At 34.6% G+C, this 8,557-nt stretch overlaps 1 long non-coding RNA gene across 2 annotated transcripts; it reads left to right on the top strand.

Moving 5' to 3' along the window:
• Positions 1-237: 237 nt before the first annotated feature.
• Positions 238-6,702, top strand: LOC111091666. Of its 2 annotated transcripts, none has more exons than XR_005376431.1 (3): positions 238-446; positions 1,737-1,841; positions 6,120-6,702. It is a non-coding gene; the product is annotated as an uncharacterized LOC111091666 (long non-coding RNA). The 2 variants fall into 2 exon arrangements; XR_005376430.1 differs by lacking the exon at positions 6,120-6,702 and adding an exon at positions 2,571-2,702.
• Positions 6,703-8,557: the final 1,855 nt, after the last annotated feature.

Below are 8,557 nucleotides of genomic sequence, written 5' to 3'. Positions count from 1 at the left end.
TTTTTTAAAATTTACCATGTTTTAAATTTTTTATTTATTTGAGAGGGAATGAAAGAGAGAGAGAGAGAGAGAGAATGAGCAGGGGGAGGAGCAGAGGGAGAGGGAGAAGCAGACTCCCCACTGAGCAGGGAGCCAGATGCAGGGCTCAATCCCAAGACTCCACAATCATGACCTGAGCTGAAGGCAGATGCTTAACTGACTGAGCCACCCAGGCACCCCTAAATTTTATCATTTTAATTAGTTTTAAGGGTACAGTTTAGTGGCACTAATACTTTCACATTGTTGTGCAACTATCACTCTTATTTGTCTCCAGAACTTTTCCATCATCCCAAACTGAAAGTCTGTACCCATGAAATTCTACCTCCCGATTCCCCCCTCCTCCTAGCTCCTAGTAACCACTATTCTACTTGCTGTCTCTATGGATGTGACTATTGGAAGTACTTCATGTAAGTAGAATCATATAATATTTATCCTTCTATGTCTGGTTTATTTCACTTAGCCTAATGTCCTCAGGTTTATTTATGCTGTAGAATGTATCAGAAGTTCATTCCCTTTTTAAGACTAAGTAATATTCATTGAATGAGTACATCACATATTATTTATCCATTCATCTATCAGTGGACATTTGAGTTGTTTCCACCTGGCTTATTTTATTTAATCTTCACAATTACTGGAGCTGGTATGCCTACACTGGAAAACTGACCGTCACTTACATAGCAACTGACTCTGGCCAAGTTGCATTTTCTCTTTGTGTATTAATTTCCTTACTTGTAAAATGGAAACGAACTTACCCACTTCACTGGAGTGAAGATTTAATAGGATAATAAGATATCTAGTGTAGTGCCTGTCATATAATTGATATTAAATAAGGGGCAGCTAGTAACATACTGATTCATATTGATACTTAACAATTTAAGAGTCTGTTCGATACAACTCAGAAGTACAAACTAATGTACTCAATGTATCCTCTGCATCCCCTACTTTATGAAAAAGTCATCTTAGATCATATACATATGGCATATCCAAAAGGTATTTTTGGCTTCTAAAATATTCAAATCACCAAAGGAAAACAAGAATCACTTGTGAAACATTGATTTTTCACAATTTTTTTTATTTTACCCACTATTTATTTGCCAACCACAAAGAGGTTACAATGTTACTTCAAAGAGTAGTTTTAAGGAGATATCAATGATTTGTCTCTTCATATTTCACTTTGCTTTTCTGACAAAAATTGTATCGTCAAGGAATATGGAATTAATAACTTATTAGTAATAAAAAGCATCTTCAGACTCAACTTAGACTAATTGTCAGAGTGAGCATCTGGGAAAATAAACAGTCTAACTATTCAGACAGATTTTTTATGAACTTTTATAACAATGTAGTTTTAGATCAAATCTAATATAAAATATTAATTTAAGCCATAAAGAGGTTTTAAATATGCTTTGCAAGTATAATAGCTGAAGTTTTATAATAAACATTTTTCTTATTTTAGAAATTTTGAATATACAAAAAAGAGAAAAGATTTATTTCTAGTCTTCTTTCCTGAACAGTTTTTTTAGGGGGATAGGGGTGGGTAAACATAGTGAGTGATTCTCTATGTTCAATTTTATATTATTTTTTCACTAAACCTTATAATATAATGTTACATAGTATTTTTCCAAGGTGATGAGAAACTCTAAATTTATAAATACATTTTTAACAACGAATTAATCATTCTTTCTTAATCCTTTTCCAAGCAAATTATTTCAAGAGAAGAAATATACAAAGCAATTAAGAATATGGACCGAAGCCAAATTTGTGGGATCAAATCCCATGCCCACCAGATGCTAGCATTAACTTGTGTAAGTTATTTCCTCTCTATGTCTCTGTTTCTTGAAAAAACGGGAATATTAATAGTGTCCCTACATGAAAGGGTTGGTATGATATTAAATGTGTTCATCTGTAACACATTACATACACATGAAATTATTAAGGACATATTTGGTATGCTAAATACTGAAATATCAAAACAAGATAGGTATAATAATTAACTACATTTAAAATTTGCAATATTATTTAAAGATAACTTATATATAATACTTTCTGTTTAAATTTTAACATTTATAAAGTTGTTCAGGTCAAGTAGTAGAACTTCTAATCCCCAATTTTTAACATATGGAGGACTAAGTTTGTGATTTTATTTTTCACTTGTCAAAAGGATATACATCTTCACTAAAAAACATAATTTCTCAGACCTAATGAAAAGCGCTTAAAAATACAAGTGAAAATCAATAAAATCTAAATTTTCATTTCCCAGTCCCACTAGCCACTTGGTTATATCAGCCAACTCAATAGCCATATGTGGCTGGTGGCTACAATATTGGACAGAGCTGATAAAAAAACGTTTCCATCATTGCAGAAAGTTCTATTGGACAGAGCTGTACTATGGCTTTAGGCAGAAAGTGGCATGCTTGGATTACATGTCAATTCATGAGTAATGTGCTTTTGCCTCCATTTTATTTAAAGAAATTATTCATTTTTTAGTAATTAGAAATTTTTTCTAATATAATACAAGTTTAATGTAATTTCAGAACTGAATCAATTATCTATGATAAGGATTAAAGGCAAGAAAAGCATTATGTGAGTATGATATAAATGTATTATTTCACATTTTTCTTTTCCACATTAAGTGAAAACCTACTCTCACCATACTTAATAAATACTACCTTTGAAAATACTTAATAGATTAAATTCTGCTTAAAACAAACTTTTTAATGAAAAATTACTATTTGCTCAGAAGCAGAGAGACTAATGTAATAAATCTCTCTTGATTCATCACCTAGTTATCAATTATCAATTAATAACCAATCTTTACCTATAACCTACCTTCTCTGGCCCCCAGTCTCCATTGGATTATTTTGAAACAAATATCAGACATTATTTCATTTTGTCTATAAACATTTTAGTACATATCTCTAAAAGAACTCTTTTTGTTTGTTTTGTTTTTATTTTTTAAGCTTTAATGAGATGTAATTAACATCCAGCACTGTATAAGTTTAAGGGGTACAGCACAATGCCTTGATTTACACATATTGTGAAATGATTGCCACAATAGGTAAGAACTCTTTTTATACATAATCAAAACATCCATTGTCATAGCTAAAACAAACAAAACCCCTAACAATAATTTTTAATATTATAAAATATAGTAATTAATCCCTCCCCAAAGAAAGGTCTGCCTTTTTTCAGACTTTTTTTTCTTTTTCTTTTTCTTTTTTTGGTTTTATTTATTTATTAGAGACACACAGGGAGAGAGATTGAGAGAGAGAGAGACAGAGACATGCAGGGAGCCTGACATGGGACTTGATCCCGGGTCTCCAGGATCAGACCCTGGGCTGAAGGCGGAACTAAATCGCTAAGCCACCGAGGCTGCCTGCCTTTTCAGACTTTAACGCCAAATTTCAAGGTTGGGAAGCATATTTGATATTGTCATCAATTCAAGGTAACCGATTATTTGGTGTCAGAAATATTAGAGATCAATATTCAGGAAATTAGAGCCTGTTTTACTTATTATTGCTATCAACTGTTTTACCTATTATTTGCTAGCAACTTAAAAAGCTTCATAAATATACTTAAAAATAACTTCAGGCTAACCAATTATTTAAAACAGGCCAAATAGTACTACTAATAAAAACAAGTTACTGCCTCACACGCATTAGAATGGCTATTATCAAAAACAAAACAACAACAACAAAACAAGAAATGAATGTTGGTAGAGAACTTAGAACATTTCTGCGCTGTTGGTGGGACTGTAAAATGGTACAGCCACTATGGCAAGCAGTGTGACAATTCTTTAAAAATAGAATTAACATATGATCCAGCAATTCCACTTCAGATATTCACTCAAAAGAACTGAAAACAGAATCTTAAAGAGATATTTAGACACCCATGCTCATAGTAGCATTATTCAAAATACTTAAAATATGGAAGCAACTCAAATGTCCATGGACAGATGGACGGACAAGCAAAATGCCGCATATACACACAATAGCATATTATTCAGACTTAAAAAGAAAGGAAATTCTGACAAATGCTATAGCATGGATGAAGATTGAGCACATTGTGCTAAGTGAAATAAGCCAGGTACAAAAAGACACATACCATATGATTCCATTTATACAAAGTACTTAAAGTAGTCAAAATCATAGAGACAGAAAGTAGAATGGTGGTTGCCAGGGGCTGAGGGAAGGATGTAGTAGGGACTTACTGTTTGATGGAACAAAGTTTCAGTTTTGCAAGATGAAAAGACTTCTGGAGATGGATGGTGGTGATGATTGCACAATATGAATGGACTTAATACCATTGAGCTGTGCATTTAAAAATGGTAAGATGGTAAATTTTATGTTATAAAATTTTTTCCCACACTAAAAAACTTTGGGGGAAAAACAAGTTAATACATTACACTACACTACTTGCAACAGAAGACAAACTGTATATAAAAGGCAAAACAAAAAAGATTAATATTTTTCACATGTGTTTGCAAATCTAACATAAACAATACATGAATGATCCCTGTATATCCTGAAGAAGAACAGTATTATTCATATAGGAACTCAGTTTTGCTTGGAGATTTTATAATTTCTAGTTCGTGTGGAGGAAATGATCAATTAGAAAAATATGAAGAAAATATAAAATGGTGATGATAAATGTCTGCACTGGTGGAAGGAAATAAGTTGTTTCACTCAGCTAACACATCCTATTCACAAGCAGATGTAAGAGAGATGGACTTAAATGTTGGACTTATTTAGCACAGATTTGAATACAAGGATGACTAGAAAAAACATACTAGTCATTAGAATTGAGCTTACTAAGTTTGCCAGATGCATTAAGAAATTTGGTAGCCAGTGTGGGGTTTTATGGTAAAAAGAAAGAAAAACAAAGAAAAGACCAAAGAATCAAAGGCACAGGAAAACAAAACAGCAAACATAGCTGAATATGGACTCAGTTGGTTCTGATGAAGTGTATGTGTACATCTCAGTTACATTTAATTTTTAAAATTTTGTTAATCTACAGTAATTATAAACTAGACTCTGTGAACTCTTAGATCCTATTCCTTCCTCTCTTTTTTTAAAAAAGATTTTATTTATTTATTTATTTGAGAGAAAGAGAGAGGGCATGTGCATGTGTGGACAGGGTGGGGGGTGGGGAGGGAGAGACAGGGAAAGAGAATCTTCAAGCTGACTCCATGCTAAGTGTGGAGGCCAACACCAGGCCCATTCCACACCCCGAGAGTGTGACCTGAGCCAAAATCAAGAGTTGGACACTCAACCAACTGAGCCACCCAAGTGCCCCAGATCCTGTTCCTTTCTAAGTTTAATATTTTAAGTTTCAGTGTCTTTTAAAATTTAACTTGCATTCTAACACTTCTTCCTCTAAGAAATAACTTATTAGCTTTTGAATATTTTTTAATTCAATCATTCAGGCATACTTTCTTTGATGGAGTGATGTTTGGTATAATGAGGTCACAAAAATGAATCAGATATCGTGTTTGCCCTCAAGGAGCTCACTATCAATATACCAAGGGTAGAGAGGTATATAGATAATTCCTTCATCTTAAAGGATAACGAGGAGTGAGGTTAAGAAGTGGCTGAAGGTGTTCCAGGTAAGAGGAGTTTTGAGGGTGCACAAGAAAAACCTGAGCAACAAGAATGTACAATGCCTGGAGAAACTGCAGTAGTTAAGTGTTCTTGCAGAGAAGGGTGGTGAGTTATTCGGCTGCATGGTTAGGAGTGGCCTATTTGGATTTTTTCCTGAAGGCAAGGGGAAATAAGTTAAGGACTCAAATTAGAAATGTGATGAAATAAAATATGAATTTACGATTAATCTGAGGATGAGGTGCAAGTGTATACAGATTAGAGGCACACAGGAAACTGAAAGATTAGAGCTACAGTAATCCTGGCAGGAGTTCTGGTCATCTGGACCAATGCCCAGACAGTAGGCTCTTGGAGGCAGGAATAAAACCTGAATATCTCAGAGATATTCAGGAGGCAGCACTGGCTAGACATTGTGAGGGTCTCACCCCAGGATTTAGTAAGTCTGTGGAAATATCTTGAAACCAATCATTTAATAAAAATTTCCAGGTATGCTGCTGATTCATCAGGCGTGGGACATAACCAGCACAGACTGCTTCTCGAAGAACTTGAGTGTTAAAGAAAACAGAAGATACAGGATGGCAATTAGACGGCCATGGGGAGCCTTTGGTGAAAGATCAAAGAGCCATGATTGTGCACATTTCAAAGAAAGAGAAGCATCAGGGAGGGGACAACTGGAGGAGCCAAGATCTTGGAATTCATCTTTCAGTGGAAAGACTTTCAACAGAAAGAGGATCTCAATTCCTAACTAAAGAATAAAGGATAGGAACATAGACTAAAGGGGAAAGAAGGACAGGGACAGGATTGAAGGAATTCTATTTTATATCCTCCTCTAATCCCCTGGTGCTTTTTCCCAGTGAAGCAGCCAGGACCTTTTCTGAAAAGGCTAAGATGCATGAGGAGAATGGTAAGAATTAGGGAGAGGATGAGAAGAGGCTCATGGGAGAAACAGAAATGTGCTGTTGCCTATCAGAGAGCACTAGCAAGGAAAGAAACTGTCCTGGTACCAATGAGCACATTGTGACTTTCTTCCCGTAGAGTTGCCACATTTAGCAAAAAATAAAAATACATAATCACCATCTAAATTTGAATGTCAAATAAACAATAAATAATTTTTAAGGATAAGTATGTCTTATGCAATATTTGGGACAAACAAACTAAAAACTTATTCATTAGTTATTGGAAATACAAATTTAACTTGGCAATCTGTATATTACTGGCAACCGTATATGAGAACTAAAAAAATCAGATGTGAGGATTAATATCTAACACTTAAAGTTAAGGTTGAAGTTTACTATAAAAACCCTCTTCATTAATATTTCTTTTATTTGCAAGCATATATATATATATATATATATATATATATATATATATATATATTTCAGTATTTGTATACTGAAAGCGAAATATAAACAACTGGGAACCTGTCTTACTCTTAGAACTCAAAAATCTTAGTCTTGGGATCCCTGGGTGGCGCAGCGGTTTGGCGCCTGCCTTTGGCCCAGGGCGCGATCCCGGACACGCGGGATCGAATCCCACGTCGGGCTCCCGGTGCATGGAGCCTGTTTCTCCCTCTGCCTATGTCTCTGCCTCTCTCTCTCTCTCTCTCTCTCTCTCTGTGACTATCATAAATAAATAAAAATTAAAAAAAAAAAATCTTAGTCTTGTACCTTGAAGTGAATTACCTTCATACAAACTTTAAGAAAACACACATCCTAGTGGTTCAGACATATCATATCACAGGGCAACAACAGACAACATAATTTGGGAATTGGGTTTAGATCAATCAAAACCTTCGTAATGATGGCAACGTTTGGGTCTTGATTTATAGTTATGAGAGAGGCTAGCTGCCAGACCAATATTGATTCTCTTTCTACTTAATAACAAAACTTTGATTTTATCTCGGGTAGCAATATGAATAGCTAAAAGACTTTTTCGCAGCCTCAACTGCAGCTAGATATGAAATTCAGAAAAGCCCTTTAAGAGAGGGACAGCCGGCTTGCATGTACCCTTTTTATTTTCTCTTCTTTGTCTTGCTTCTTGCCTGGAACTCAAACACGGTGGCTGGAGCTTCAGCAGTGATCTTAGACCATGAGGAAATATTGTAGATAGAAGCCATGGCTACAAAAGGCACCACAGGAATACAGAAATAGGCTGAGTCTCTGATGATTCTGGCTGTACCCTATGAAATGTAGGCCACCCATCCCCAAACTTCTTTTAACTGAGAGACAAATAGTTAAAGATTCCATTTTGTTATTTGCTACTACCCGCTAAATGTAAATCCAAACAGATACAACCATTAATTGTGAATAAATAAAGGTGAGGTGTGCTTGAATTAGTTCATAACAGTAAAACATATTGTTTACTGTATTCCAATTTCTGAAATACTTTCTAAACATTATCTTATTTAATCCTCATAAAGATTTATGAAGTAGGTATTGTATATATTCTTCATATAATGAAATTGAGCTCAGAAATATTATGGAACTTGCTCAGGGTCACAAACTAGAAAGTGGTGGTATCGGAACTCAGATGCAGAAAGGCTGCTATGACAGGCCTGGTTCTGTACTTCTCGAAGGTGAAAAAAATACAATCTCTGTGACAGGAAGTAAAGAAGATTTTATAATTTTAATAGATCAATCATTAATTTGTGAAATTATAAGTATTTACTATGAACTTACCTCTTTAATAGAAGCTGATATGTAGAAATAAGACTCACATCCTATCTTTATAGCTCCTGGTTTAGGAGGCAAGAATCTACCAAATATTCCTATGAATCTGCTTAATAATCCTAAGGAAATTATGAAACAGGGGAGATCTTTCATCAGAATCCTCACAATCCTTATCAGTCCTCTCTTCACTTCTAGCTACAGGCAGTGCTGTTGCCTGATTATGCAATACAGGATTCTAAAGGATTCTGTTCCCAA

Source organism: Canis lupus, chromosome 22 (assembly GCF_011100685.1).
Source record: "Canis lupus familiaris isolate Mischka breed German Shepherd chromosome 22, alternate assembly UU_Cfam_GSD_1.0, whole genome shotgun sequence".
Taxonomy (NCBI): domain Eukaryota; kingdom Metazoa; phylum Chordata; class Mammalia; order Carnivora; family Canidae; genus Canis; species Canis lupus.
Note: the sequence above shows the minus strand (reverse complement) of the source record. Positions and strands in the feature narration are given on the sequence as shown.